The 14,396-nt window shown below is 45.3% G+C and overlaps 1 protein-coding gene across 7 annotated transcripts in view; it reads right to left on the bottom strand.

Annotated features, from left to right (window-relative positions):
• CABIN1 (calcineurin binding protein 1) overlaps window positions 1-8,808 on the bottom strand; it is a 161,658-nt gene extending 152,850 nt beyond the window's left edge. For 3 of the 7 annotated variants that reach the window (XM_037995408.2, XM_037995409.2, XM_073006922.1), the window contains exon 1: window positions 8,357-8,676. The gene's annotated coding sequence lies outside the window, so the exon portion shown is untranslated. The other 4 variants (XM_037995406.2, XM_007975151.3, XM_007975152.3 and 1 more) reach the window with 4 other exon arrangements.
• Between the last annotated feature and the right edge of the window lie 5,588 nt (window positions 8,809-14,396).

The raw sequence follows: 14,396 nt of genomic DNA, 5'->3' as shown, positions 1-14,396 counted from the left end.
ACATACCTGTAATCCCAGCTACTTAGGAGGCTGACGCAGGAGGATCGTTTGAGCCTGAGAGGTTGAGGCAGCAGTGAGCAGTAACTGCATCACTGTACGCTGGCCTGGGTGACAAAGTGAGACCCTGTTTCAAAAATAAAAAAATAAAAAATAGATACTAACAAAAAAACACACATCACATGTGAAAACACAATGTAATCATCTAAGGGAAAAATAATTATATGATTATCTCCATAGAAGAGAAAGTCTGACAAAATTCAATATCCATTCATAATAAAAAATGCTCAAGAAAATATAGAAATTTAGAGGTACTTTCTTAATATAATATAAATATACCTTAGTCCTAAAGCCAAAATCTTATTTCGTGGGCAAACACTAGAGGCATGTCCATTAATATCAAGAACAAAGCAAAGATGTCCACTATCTCTGCTACTATCCACCGGTGCAATATTAGCCAATGAAATTAGAAGAGAGAAATCAATTAAAGGTACAAAAATGGGTAAAGGCCAAGCGCAGTGGCTCACGCCTGTAATCCCAACACTTTGGGAGGCCAAGGCAGGTGGATCACCTGAGGTCGGGAGTTCGAGACCAGCCTGAACAACATAGAGAAACCCTGTCTCTACTAAAAATACAAAATTAGCCAGGCATGGTGGTGCATGCCTGTGATCCCAGCTACTCGGAAGGCTGAGGCAGGAGAATCGCTTGACCCCAAGAGGCGGAGGTGGCAGTGAGCCAAGATCGCGCCATTGCACTCCAGCCTGCGCAACAAGAGCGAAACTCCATCTCAAAAGAAAAAAAAAAAAAAAAAGTGGGTAAAGAAAAGCTATTACTAATTGTAGATAATATGATATACTACCTGGAAACCCCAAAATCGATGATAAAATTTATTCATTAATAACTCAGTGGGCTGGGCATAGTGGCTCACGCCTGTAATCCCAGTACTCTGCAAGGCTGAGGTGGGTGGATTGCTTGAGGTCAGCAGTTTGAGACCACCCTGGCCAGCATGGTGAATCCCTGTCTCTACCAAAAATACAAAAATTAGCCAGGCGTGGTGGCAGGCGGTGCAATCCCAGTTACTCAGTTACTCAGGAGGCTGAGGCAGGACAATCACTTGAACCCAGGAGGCGGAGGTTGCAGTGAGCCAAGACTGTGCCACTGCACTCCAGCCTGGGTGACAGAGTGAGACTCCTTCTCAGAAAAAAAAAAAAAAAAAAACACTCAGTGAAGTTGCACAATATAAGATTAATACATAAAAATCAATCAATAGCCTTCATATATACAAACCATAAAAGAAGACATTATGGTAGAGAAAAATCCCATTTACAATAGCAACAAGATCATTAAATACTTAGGAATAAAGTTAATTAAAACTGTGCAAGAAAAAGTTTAAATCACTATTAAAAGACACTAAAGTTAACTCGAACAAATGAAATGACATCCCCTGTTCTTGGACAGGATTCAAAAATATAAAGATATCAGTTCTTCCCAAGTTAATTTATACATTCAGTGCAATCCCAATACAAATACTGACAAGATAGTAGACAAGTTGATACTAAAATTCATATGGAAAAACAAAAATTTAAGACTAGGAAAACAAAACAAAAAATTGTAAGGGGGGATAGGCATAACAGACATTAAAACATACTATACAAAGCCTTTATAATACAATCAGTGCAGTACTGCTGCATACATAGACAAAAAGATGAGGTCCAGAATTAGACTCAAGTACATATGGAAATAAAAAATATGGCAAAGATGGCATCTCAAATCACTAGAGTCAAGATGAACTTTGTATTAAATACTGCTGGAACAGTATTCACTGTTGGAAATAGATAACTCACAATAAACTTGCAAATGAATTAGAAATCTAAATGATAAAAAATGAAACCACACAACTACTAAAGGAGATACTGGTGAATTCCTCTTTAATCTTTGTATCAACACTTAGTATTAAGTAGTAGAGAAGGGTCAAATATGATTTAAAATTCAGAAAAAGTAAGAGAAAAAGAGTGATACACTTAACTACATAAAAATTTAAAAAATTCTGCATGACCAAAAAAAATATTTTAAAAGTCAGAAAAAAATTAAAAGCTAACAAATTGGGAGAAAATATTTGCAACATATACCACTGATGAGGGACTAATATCCCTAATATACAAAGAGCTCTTAAAAACTGAGAAACAGGATGGGCATGGTGGCTCACACCTTTAGTCCCAACACTTTGGGAAGCTGAGGTGAAAGGATTGCTTGAGGCCAGGAGTTCAAGACCAGCCTGGGCAATACAGACAGACTCCATCTCTACAAAAAATAGCCAGGGCATGGTGGCACACATCTGTAGTCCCAGCTACTCAGAGCAGTTGAGGGAGAAAAGTTGAGGCTGCAGTGAGCTGTGATCGCGCCACTGCATTCCAGCCTGGCTGACAAGAGCACCATACTATTTAAAATAAATAAATAATGTTTTAAAACTGAGGAACACAGCATTATTTACAATAGTCAAAAGGTGGCCTCCTTTAAGCTGGAGCTAAGAAAAAATAAAAAAAAAATAGTGGCCAGCACTGTGGCTCAGCCTGTAATCCCAGCACTTTGGGAGGCCAAGGCAGGCAGATCACGAGGTCAGGAGATCAAGACCATCCTGGCTAACACGGTGAAACCCCATCTCTACTAAAAATACAAAAAAATTAGCTGGGCGTGGTGGCAGGCGCCTGTAGTCCCAACTACTCGGGAGGCTGAGACAGGAGAATGGCATGAAACTGGGAGGTGGAGCTTGCAGTGAGCCAAGATCACGCCACTGCACTCCAGCCTGGGCAACAGAGTGAGACTCCATCTCAAAAAAAAAAAAAAAAAAGAATGGTGAAAGCAACCCAACTGCCCATGGACAGATGAATGGTTAAACAAAACATAGTATATACATACAATGAAACATTTATTATTCAGCCTTAAAAAGGAGGTAATCCTGACACATGTTACAAAAAAGAAGGTAATTTCAACATATGCTACAACATGGATGAACCTTGAAGACATTATAGTAAGTGGAATAAGCCAGTCATAAAAAAGCAAATATTGTATGATTTCATGGATGTAAGGTACCCACAGTAGTCAAATTCATAGAAACAGAAAGTAGAATAGTGGCCACAGGGCTGGGGGAGGGAAGAATGGGAATTCCTGTTTAATGGATACAGAGTTTCAGTTTGAAAAGATGAAAAAAGTTCGGAGATGGACGGTGGTGATGATTGCATAACAGTGTGGATGTATTTAATGGCACACTTAAAAAATGGTTAAAATGATAAATTGGGTCAGGCGCGTTGGCTCACGCCTGTAATCCCAGCACTTTGGGAGGCCAAGGCAGGCGGATCAGGAGGTCAGAAGATTGACACCATCCTGGCTAACATGGTGAAACTCTGTCTCTACTAAAAATAGAAAAAATTAGCCGGGCATGGTGGCACGTGCCTGTAGTCCCAGCTACTTGGGAGGATGAGGCAGGAGAATGGCTTGAACCAGGGAGGTGGAGGTTGCAGTGAGTTGAGATGGCACCACTGCACTCCAGCCTGGCAACAGAGACTCCATCTCAAATTAAAAAAAAAAAAAAAAAAAGATAAATTGTATGTTGTTTATATTTTATCACAATTTTTTTTAAAAAGCTAAAGAACAGAAAAACGAAAACCTGGTAGACAAATGGAGGAAAAATATGAACAGACAAATCGCAAAAGAAGACGCAACTAGCTCGAAAACATATGAAAAAATGTTTGAATTATAGAGAGATGTACATTAAAACAAAACAACACTACACACTATTTCTCACTGATCACACTAGCAAAAATTAAAACATGACAGCACACACTGTTGGCGAGGTTGTGGAGAAACAGGCGCTATTCTCATACATTGCTGGACATTGGTACAACCCTTCAGGAGGGAAATTTGACAATATCTGAGAAAATTACATATGCATTTACCTTTCAACCCAGAAATTCCACTTCTAGAAACTACCCTGAATATGTACCTCCAACAATACAAAAATACATAAGCACAGAATTATTCACTGTGTAGCACTGTTTGTAACTGCAAGATAATGGAAGTAGCTTAAATGGCCATAGATAGGAGGGTAGAAAAATAAACTATTACAATAGTTTCTTCATATAATATAAACTGTAATAGTTTATTCATCTACTCTGTGGTACATACTATGGTACATTCACACAATGTATGAATGTACAATGTATGAAATACAATGAATATGCAGCTGTAAAAATTAATGAGGCAACGTTCATAGCAACATAATTCAAAATAATGTGTAAGTAGAAACCCAAGATCCATCAACTGATAAAAGGATAAACAAAAGGTGGTATATCCATAAAATGGAATATTATTCAGCCATAAAAATAACAAAACACTGACAACATAGATGAACCACGAAAACATTATACTAAGTGGAAGAAGCCAGTAACAAAATACCACGTACTGTATGATCCCATTTACATGCAAGGTCCAAAACAGGCAAATTTATAAAGTCAGAAAGTGGATTCCTGGTTGCCTAGAGCTGGGGGAAGACAGGATGGGAAGTAATTGCTAATTGCTAACGGATCAGGGTTTCTTTTAGGGGTGATAAAAATGTTCTAAAATGTGCTGCAATGATGCTTGCATAACTCTGTGCACATACTAAAAAACCACTAAACTTTATACTTAAATGGGTGAATTGTAAGGTATGTAAATTATATCTCAATAAAGATGTTTTTATTTGTTTTTTCTTGAGACAGAGTCTCGCTCTGTCACCTAGGCTGCAGGGCAGTTCTCGCTCTGTCGCCCCGGCTGGAGTGCAGTGGTGCAATCTCGGCTCACTGCAACCTCCACTTCCCGGGTTCAAGCGATACTCCTGCCTCAGTTTCCCGAGTAGCTGGGACTACAGGCATGCACCACCATGCCCAGCTAATTTTTAAAATATTTTTAGTAGAAACGGGGTTTCACCATGTTGGTCAGGCTGACCTCAAACTCTAGACCTCAAATGATCTGCCCACCTCAGCCTCCCAAACTGCTGGGATTACACCATACCTGGCCTCAATAAAGATGTTTTTAAAAATGAATGAGGAAGATCTCTATGAATATGGGGTGAATTTCAAGACACACATTTCTTTTTTTTTTTTTTTGCAGACGGAATCTCACTCAGTCGGTCACCCAGGCTGGAGTGCAGAGGTGCAGTCTCAGCTCACTGCAACCTCTGCCTCCCACTTTCAAGCGATTCACCAGTTTCCAAGTAGCTGGGATTACAGATGCCTGCCACCACACCCAGCTAATTTTTTTGTATTTTTAGTAGAGATGGGGTTTCACCATGTTGGCCAAGTTGGTCTCGATATCCTGACCTCAGGCAATCCACCCACCTCAGTCTCATAAAGTGCTGGGATTACAGGCATGAGCCACCATGCCCAGCCTAAAACATACTATTAAGTGAAAAAAGCAAACACAATTATCTATAGCATGTCACCTTTGTGTAAGAAACAAGAGATATGAGAAAATACACAACTATCTGTTCACTTGTGCAAAAGAAACGCAAGATAATCCAGATACCAAAGTTAGCTATACAGGGTAGGTGGGAAAGGGGTGAAAAGAAGGGGTGAATGGGAACAGGGTGGCAGGCATGAGGAGGGAAAGACACTTCTCTGAGTATACCTTTGTGTGTAGTTCTGACTCTCAGAAATCAGTCATAATTCATACCCCAAAAACAAACTAAAATCAGCTAGGACATAAGGGGAACTCGAAAACAAATATAAACCCTAACAGTGAACCTATTACAACTAACATAACCACTCTGAAGGGCATGAGGAAGAAAATAACTAACCTAAGTAGCTGTGGAAAACTGTATCTTGACGGGATAGGCTAAAGACAAAAAGAACTGTGATTCCAGAGTTGGGGCAGAGAAAACACAAGATGAGCGTGGAACACCTTGTGGTGCCATAAAGTAAGTAAGTGCTCAGAGAAAAAAACAAGAAAAAAAAATGAGGGCCAGCTGATAGGCCACAGAAGCTACCCTGAAGGAGATCCTAACTAAATAGCCAATGCTGTAACAGTAAGCAACAAAATAATGATGATAATGAATTTTAACTCATAGAATATAATGCATATCCATGGCCTATACTGACACATAAATAATCAAATAAATAAATAAAAGAGAGAGAGAGTAGATCTCCTTTCAGTAGAACTTGACTTAATAAATGCAGAAGGAAAGAGATAAATAATTTACCTTTAGGCAAACACCACAAAGATCTGCAGATGGATGCTAATGTCAGTGGACACAAATTCATGGAGAACCAGAATTTGTGTCCTCTCAATCTCTCTCTCTCAAGAGACTCATTAATTAGAAATGGATAGTAACTTTATGGTGTAAAAACCTGGCAAGACACCAAGTAAACCAATAGATTAAGGTAAATATCACCAGTAATAAGACATACCAGTATCTTGGACTCCATCTGATGCACTGAGAAAGACACAAAGATAATGTGTCTTTGTGTTATTCTGGCCAACAATGCATAATCTTACCCCAATCATTAGAAAACACTGGACAAACCTTTAAATTGAGAGACATTAGACAAAATAACTGATCATTACTCTTTAAAAGCATCAAAGCCAAGGAAAACAAGAAAAGACTAAGGAAGTGTTATGGACCAAGGAGAAATAAGTAAATGCAACATGGGATCTTGGATCGGATCCTGGAATGAAAACACAACCTTAATTTAAAAAATGGTAACATTCATATCACATCTGTAATGTAGTTAATAATACTGTACAAACACTAGCTTTCTGTTCTTGATAACTGTTCATTATGTAAGATGTTAACATTAGGGAAAGCAGGGTGAGGGACAGAGAACATTTTGTATTGTTGCAACTTTTCTCTAAATCTAAAATTAGTTTAAAAAGCTTAAAAAGAAATAACCATTTTGATTATATATTTATCATCTGTAAGCAATGTGAGGATGGTGACTGTATTGTTCACCATAAATCCAAGAAACTCACCAAAAGGAGCTTTAAAAAAAAAATAGCTATTGAGGCCAGGCGCGGTGGCTCACGCCTGTAATCCCAACACTTTCGGAGGCCAAGACGGATCACCTGAGGTCAGGAGTTCGAGAGCAGCCTGACCAATATGGTGAAACCCCGTCTCTACTAAAAATACAAAAATTAGCCAAGCGTGGTGGCAGGCGCCTGTAGTCCCAGCTACTCGGGAGGCCAAGACAGAAGAATTGCTTGAACCCAGGAGGCAGAGATTGCAGTGAGCCGAGATCATACCACTGCACTCCAGCCTGGGCGACAGAGCAAGACTCCATCTCAGAAAAAAAAAAAAAAAAGCTATTGAATAATCATGAAAAAGAAACATATCTATTGATTTCTGACTCCCAGCCCAGCAGCTGCATTTCCTCAGATAGCAGCACATTCACCAGGCTTATTAGTCTAAGCTAATAAGTTTCCAAACCCTTTATAGTGTCCATGGCCTCAGAACACATGATAAAGAATAACACACTTTGAGACATGGGCACCCTGATACAGAGTGATAACTGGGGGTGTCTCCCGGCCGGGAAGGTGGGAAGCCTATGTCTTAAGCTCAGTGGTGGCAGTGCCTTGGCTGTGTGACTGACTTGACACAGATGCCAGTCTCTGGGTCTGTCTCCCCACATGTATGAGGCACTGTACTAGATGAGGGTTCTGCAAGCTAACCAGCCCACCCTTTTTGTACAGCCCAGGAGCAAAGAATGGTTTTTACATTTTTTAATATTTGGGGAAAAAATCATGACACATGAAAATGATACAAACAATATATAAAATTAAAATTTTGGTCCCCATTACAATTTTATTGCAACACAGCTACTCTCTTACGTATTGTCTTCAGCTGTATCCACACAACATTGCCACACTTGAGTAGACACAGGATGGCCCTCCCAAGCCTAAACTACTATTATAAATACTATTATACTCATATTTACAATATAACAATGTAAACATTAATATATTTACAACAAAAGTTTGCCGACCGCTGAACGAGACCGTTCTAAGCATATTCTATTTCTAACCATAATAATCACACAGAAGGAATCTTAGCCACATGGAATCCGACGGTCCCACACTTATAACCTGTAATAACTCAGGTCCTGAACTGTTAAGTGACTCCCAAAGCCACTTGTGCAGACAGACACCTTGGGAATGTCAGGTGAGTTCCATCTGGGCAAGGCCCGCCTCCTGCGGGGAGTCAGTGAAGCAGAATGGTCACAATTTTCAGTCTGGAGTCGCGCTCACCCACTGGGTGACTTGGAGCAAGTCATTTCACCTTCCCTCGGCCTCAGTTTCCACCCTTGTAAATGGCACTAAAAACAGCACTCACCTCGCAGGGCTGCTGTGAAGGTGAAGCGAAAGGTCGCGAGTAAAGGGTTAGCGCTGGGCTTTGCACCCAGCAGACGCCAAATCAATGGTGGCTCCTGCGGTTACTGGGAACCACCCCCGAGGCCGGAACCCATCCTAGGCACCTCAAGGCGGCGGCAAGAGCCGTGAAGAGGCCCGCGGGGCAGCCAGGAAGCCCGGCCTCGGTTTCCCCGACTGTGGCTCCAAAGCTGCCCGCGAAACCCCCAGCGTCCTCACATAACCCAGCCTCGCGCCTGCAGCCCCTCAAGCCTGTACCCCCAGCTCTGCCGAGCCTCACCCCCACCCCCACCGCCTTCAAACCAGCCTTCCAGGAACTCACTAGGCGTCTCCACAGCAACGGCCAGTCCTTCCCGACCACCGCGCATGCCGGCTGCGCGCCTGACAACAAGGCCTGCTCCCATTGGCTCCGGTGCCGGCTGCGCCAGCCAATCAGCGGGGGCGCACTCGCCGCTTGCCCGCTCGCGTGGCTGGTTAGCTGGGGCCCTGCAGACTGCTACCCTTGGGCGGCGCGCGCGCGCGCGCGCGCGCGCGCGCGTGTGTGTGTGTGTGTGTGTGTGTGTGTGTGTGTGTGTGTGTGTCTGTGAAATGCGGGAGTGGAGCTTATTGGTTCCGGATCCCCGCCGTCGGTCCTCGAGTGCTTGGCTCAGAGCACCAGCTCGTAGTCGGAATCCCTTCTCCACAGCTTGCGCCCTGAGCAGTCGCTAAATAATGGGCTGTGTGTTATTACCTGGGACATGTGCTCTCAAAACAGTGGAAACTTGGGGAACACTTAGAGCAAGGTGTCCAATCTTTTAGCTTCCCTGGGCCGCGTTGGAAGAATTGTTTTGGGCCACACATAAAATACATTAACACTAAGGATAGCTGATGAGCTAATAAATAAATAAATAATAAAAATAAAAATCACCAAAAAATCTCAAAATGTTTTAAGAAAGTTTACGAATTTGTGTTGAGCCGCATTGAAAGCCAAGCCGACCAGCGGGTTGGAGAAACTTGACTTAGAGGGAACCAGGTAGGAAGAGCATCCTCATTCATTATATTACCTGTGCCTCTCTTTCCAAAAAGGATGTGAAGCCCAAAAGGCACAGATACAATAGGATATTGAAACAAAAGGAAAAAAAAGAACAAAACCTAGTAAATGAACAAGGAGAGAGGGGTGATGGGGGGTGTCAGCATTCCAGAGGTGAAAAAAGGCAACAGAATTGAAGGGCTTCTGTCAAGGCCTTGGGCTGAAAGATGGTACTCTCTTGGGAGCTATAATAATAATAAAGCATTGTAGGGAAGAACTTTACACTGTGGTTGAATTCATAGCTGCTTGAGTCTAGCAAGGATGATTTAAATAGGAGTGAATGTTGGGGGTTTTTTAACCTCAAAGACAGTAAAAGCATGGTGAAATACTCAGTACAATAAAGCTGTGCTGATAAGCTAGAAGTTTTGAAAATTGTTGAGTCACCAACCTTGACTTTGAGTATTGGGGTAGACAGTATTGGGGGAGGGTAAACAGAAGCATAAACCAATAGTTTCAAAGCTGCATGGATAACTTTCTGCCTCGGATGCAGCTTCCACTCGAGCCTTATCATGAAAGATGCGCTGGAGAGAAACAGTTGAAAGTAGGTGGGAAGGGTGGTCAAGCAGCAAAAAGCTGTGTGGGGAGAGTCCAGAGGTGAGAAACATGCAGATCATGCAGGAGTGTCAGGATGCACAGTGTTACAATGAGGCAAAGGTCAGGGCCACAGTGGGGAGAGAGCACCCTGGAGAGTTGGGAAGAAGCCAGTCCAAACAAGCAAGCAGAAAACATATTGTTGCAGTCTTGCCCGTGCACCACAATGTACCAGTCTCTCATCGTGGGGTATCACCCAGAATTCTTTGTCTCGCGACCAAGAAAATTAAGGAGTGTGGACACAAAGGGTGAAGTTGAAGCAAAAGTTTAATAAGCAAATGAAGAAAGCTCATCGCAGCTGGCGGGAGGCCCAAGCAGGTTGCCCACTATGAGGCTGGGTCCGGGGTTTTTATGGACTGGGAAGGGAAGGAATGTGCTGACTGGTCTTGGAGAGAACATTACTCAGCTTGGCCCCTGGACATTGCCAGGGACCAATCAGGAGCTGAAGTGATAACCTGGCCCAGGACCAGTCGGGCTGAAGTGACGATTCACAGAGGCTTGGCTCACAGTCTAAAGCACATCCAAGAAAGGAAAGTGCCCACTGGTACCCACCGTAGCCCACCGTGTACATGTCCACAAAAGGAGAAGAGACTATTTCCTAGAAGCCCACTGGTTATACAAAGGACAAAGGCGTTTCTATGCTGGGTCTTGTTCCCTATCCAAGTAGCTGCAGGCATGTCTTAGGCACAAAGGTAAAAGGTGTTTCTATGTTGGGCCTTGTTCCTTTACCTGAGTGGGCCAGAGGTTTGTGCAAGTTTCCTTAGCTGTGTCTGAAGCCTGATTTTTCAGGTTGTTCCTCTGTTTAAAGGAGTTTTACTAAGAACCCACCCTAATTACCTAACTTTTCTCTCTCAGTATCACTCTCATTACAGTGAAGATAGCAGATTTAACATGGGGAATCTAGATCAAAGACTGTTGCCTTATGGTCTTGGTGAGAGCTGGGCCTGAATCCCATCCTTGGTGACTGCAACGATTCATTCATATTCAACTCAAACATTCCCTGAGGTGCTTGGGGAAGCAGGACACCATGAAACACACTGGCAGATGAATGAGTTCAAAATAGTGGGGCCAGGCGTCCAGGGGAAGGAATTCCAAGGTCTAGCTGTTAATGAGAGTCCTTAGCAGTGGTGAGGTAAAAACACAGCAGGCACAGGCTTATTCCATTAGAAACTGACTTTATTAACTATATAGACTGCACACACTGAAAATCAGAATTTGGTGTTTCACTGGTGCACTAAAGGTAAGGCTCATCAAAGGTTTATGCAGGGAAACAGTGACCACCACGGTGTCCAAGGGTCATTAGAGGAAAACTCTGCATGGAACATCTGGAAGGCTACAGAAATGGAGACTCCCTATAGGCTCCCCCACACCGCCCCTACATACTTTGACATTCAACAGACTGATAGGGTATTTAGATAAGAGGGTGGGGGCCTCATTCATTCAGTTTCAATGCAGCTTCAGCGCCAACATTGTATTTCCAGGTTTGGCATTCTGGGACATGGGTTTTACAAGGTGCCTAGCTCCAGAAAATTATCGGCAAGCGTTAAGAGAGAAGATGAAGTTCTCTTCCCAGGAATATCCGGAGAAGATCCCTGAAGCCCAGCCTGCCCTGTGCTCTGGCCCGTTACAGCAGACTATGAACAGGAAACAGCTCAAAACTGTCGGAAAAGGGCTGAGCAACTCCTGGAGGTCCAGAATTCTGGGAGGGCAGGTGAGAGGAGCAGCAATGGGGCTCGAGCTCTTCCTGGACCTGACACACCATCCACTTTTGCAAGACAGAATGGCATCCCTTTTCAACTGCAGCAGGTGGAGTTGGCTTGGGGTGAGCCAAGTGGCTGGGCTGGACCCCATGGAGTGGGTGCCAAGGACCAGGCTCTGCACTGAGCCTTCTCTCCTTTCTGCCCACCAGGGGAACACCTGAAGCCTGAGTTTCTGAAGGTGAACCCCTGGGGAAGATGCCTGCCCTCAGAGATGGCGACTTCCTACTAGCAGAGAGGTAATGGTGACCTGGTGACCACCCAGGGTCACAGCCAGGATCTGCCTGGGTTCAAGCGCTCAGAGTTGTAGCGGGAGGCAGAGGAAAGAGGGGAGATCTTTCCCTGGGATGGACATCTTTCCAAGTCACAGCAGCCCCTTCCTCATTTCAGCTTGTGTAGCTCTGATGCAGAGGCTGGACCCACGGGCACCTTTGGGCTAAAGCTGGAGGCTGGAACCTGGCTACAGCCTTAGCCATCTGGAGCTGCCCACGGGGGGAAAGGGCATAGGTCACCCAGATAAGCCTGGACAACCTGAAGCCAGCAGGCAAGGCTCAGGCTTGAGGTTGGCTCCTCCCCAAATGTCCCCAGCTCATCCTTTCAGAGTCCTAGGAGCTGGGAAGGCCCAGGGGAGACTCCACTTTCAATCCCAGCTCTCCACTTCCTCACTCTGTGCCCTTCGGCAAATCACAGAACTTTGTGTGCCAGGTTTCTCCTCTGTAAAATGGGGTGGGGGGAATAATGTAACCACCTCCCAGGGCTTACCCGAGGATGGAAAATGGGCACCTAGTGCTCTGGGGCACTAGGAAGGGAACTTGGGCAGGGCTTACGTGGCAGGCCTGCCTCTCTCACTCTGAGTGGGGACCCTGATGCCAGGGAGTGGGGCCTGGGCATGGAGGGCAGGATGGTGCGGTAACTGGGAGGGGAAGTGGAAACATGGGCCCAGGGAGGATCGAGTTGGAAATGGAGAAACAGAGTGGTTTGGTCGTGGGGAGATACTCCCTAGAGGGAGTTGCGGTATAGGGGGATCCTCCCCTGAAGGGGAAGGTGGGAAGAAAACCTGGTCAAATCACCATGAGTATGAGCCATAAAGCCGCCTGGCCCTGACAGGCTGGAGAAAAGATCTCTGACATCTTCTGCCCACAGCATGGTCATCGTTTTATACCTCAGTCAAAAGTACCAGATGGAGGCACACTGGTACCCGTCTGAGCTGCAGGCCCGCACCTGCGTGGGTGAGTACTTGGCATGGCAGCATGTCACCATCCAGCTGCCTGCCACCAATGTCTACCTGTGCAAAGTGAGCTTCCTAGGCCCTGTCATGCAGGCTGGGGCAGGAGTTTGGACCCCCAGAGATGGAAGGTACCAATTGGCACATATTACATATTAGCTTCACTTCCACTGCCCTGAGCAGACATCACTAATCTATCACAGTACTCCTTCCCCTAAGCCGGAATGAATCCTTAGAAACCTTCTGAACACAGAGCCCCAGAGGACATCACTAATGAATGGCAGCAGGGAAGGGATGGTGAGGAGGCCCAAGAGGATTCCAAGGGTCTGGGTTAAGTTGCTCCTCTCCTCCCAGCCCAGTCTCTCCTGCCCCACTTCTCAGGGCAGCCTGCAGATGCTGCACAACTGGAATGGCTGTTGGGGAGGCTGCCGCCAGCCCTGCAGCACCTGGATGGGGAGGTGCTGGTGGCCAGGCCCTTTGTGGCAATGGAGCAGCTCTCCCTGGAAGATTGGTGCTGACGGAGGTGATGGAGGTGAAGCTCTCCTACCCACCTGCCCTCTGGGGAGACTCTGGGCATGGGGCTGAGCCCCAACCCCAGCTGTCCTGTCTTCCCTGCTCACTGCTGTTGGCTGCGACCTCTTCCAAGACTCCCCGGCTGCAAGAGTGGTGGGCTCGTGTGGAGGCTGCCTTGGGTACTGAGCTCTTCCTGGAGGCCCACAAGCTCATTCTCTAGCCTCAGAACCACAGTGAGGCTCGGCGGGACCCCCAGCTGGCCCAGAAGCAGGTGCAGTTGCTGCAGGAGCGGCTACGCTGAGTGGGTGCAGCCCCCTCCACCGCACCCTGCTGTCTGCAATAAACACACTGCGTGCTCTTCGCTTGTCTCCAGGCTTACTCTGTCACTGGAGGTGGGGTCAGTCCCATTGCTGAGCCTAGACATATTGGAACACACAGCATAGAGTGAGTGGCACTCAGTCCCCCATGTGGGGCTCTAGTTACTTTCCTGGGCCACCAGGTGCACAGTCTGGCCACTGCAGCCCCAACCCAGGCCAGGAAGTTTCCGGGCTCCTCTGCATGGCACACACTGGCTGAGTGTCCCCTGACTTCCTGGTGGTAGTGTCCCCACTGCTCCCAAAGCTCCCAGGTTCCTGTGTCTCTTTCTCCCAATTCCTTTTTAGTCAAAGTTCAGGCTCCATTCACCTATGGATACTCCCACTCTCTACTTCTGGAATCTTCCAGGGATCATTCTTATTGCCTCCTCCTCATTCTGGACCGTGCAAAGCCCCTTTCGTCAGGTTCTGCAATGAAAGTCCAGCCATGGGAATTCCCAGGCATAATCCCTTCTCAGACAGGGTGTCTGTGAGGT

This window comes from Chlorocebus sabaeus, chromosome 19 (assembly GCF_047675955.1).
Source record: "Chlorocebus sabaeus isolate Y175 chromosome 19, mChlSab1.0.hap1, whole genome shotgun sequence".
NCBI classification, from domain to species: Eukaryota; Metazoa; Chordata; class Mammalia; order Primates; family Cercopithecidae; genus Chlorocebus; species Chlorocebus sabaeus.
Note: the sequence above shows the minus strand (reverse complement) of the source record. Positions and strands in the feature narration are given on the sequence as shown.